We start from the raw sequence: 339 nt of genomic DNA on the forward strand, positions 1-339 counted from the left end.
ATCTCTTGCGTTCTTTTTTCGGATTCTCTCAACTTCTTCGTAAATCAAGGTAACCCCCTGATTTCCATGGTTTTTATTTGCGATTACGAGTCTGATTCCGACGTGGAGATCCTCCCCGGACCTCCACCATGTTTCCAATTGAATGCAGTTCCTCCTTCCTCCTCTGGAGGTGGAGGTGGGGGGTTTTTCTGGAATGGTGTCGATGCCTTTCTGGCCTCATTGTGCGCCAAATGTGGGTTTAGCAGTTCTGATTATGAGTCTGAGTCTGAATCTGATGATTCTTGTGATGGCAGGTTCATGACGATGAGGACTTATAAGTCAAAGGCATCGCAACTCTCT

This window comes from Lupinus angustifolius, chromosome LG16, assembly GCF_001865875.1.
Source record: "Lupinus angustifolius cultivar Tanjil chromosome LG16, LupAngTanjil_v1.0, whole genome shotgun sequence".
Lineage (NCBI taxonomy): Eukaryota > Viridiplantae > Streptophyta > Magnoliopsida > Fabales > Fabaceae > Lupinus > Lupinus angustifolius.